We start from the raw sequence: 508 nt of genomic DNA, 5'->3' as shown, positions 1-508 counted from the left end.
CACACACACACACACACACACACACACACACACACACACACACACACTCTCCAAGGCAATAAAGCCTGACTGAAGTTCAGCTCCACAGACGCAATGAAACTCTGCCAGCTTGAAGGGGGAGGGATATGCCTAATGCAGCAAAGACCTTGGGAAGAGAACAGGTTCAGAGGAGAGCTGTAGACAGAGAAGTTCTGTGCCTTAAAAATCAGCTTTGTTGAGAAGAGATCATTGATGCCAGATTTGGGAGGGACCGTTCTGAAGCAGACCCCAAGTCACTTATCCAGAGCAGGCTTGGGTGGGGCAGTTTCTTTATTGGGACCAGCCATTGGGGAAGGGTTTGGGATGGCAATTGGAGACCCCAGAGATGGGAGTGACTCACAGCAGCAGCAATTGTTCAACAGCTTGACACAGGATGAGAGAGGGTGGGGAAGGTGGGAAAGTGCAAGCTGCCATTGTTCCTGGGCTTTATGGGCATTAGGACCGCTTCACCTACGCGCCTTCTTGTTGA

This window comes from Petaurus breviceps, unplaced genomic scaffold (genome assembly GCF_028583685.1).
Source record: "Petaurus breviceps papuanus isolate PSGF00001 unplaced genomic scaffold, PetGlider_PUasm1.0 90257, whole genome shotgun sequence".
NCBI classification, from domain to species: domain Eukaryota; kingdom Metazoa; phylum Chordata; class Mammalia; order Diprotodontia; family Petauridae; genus Petaurus; species Petaurus breviceps.
The sequence above is the reverse complement of the archived record's forward strand: the minus strand, read 5'-3'. Positions refer to the sequence as shown.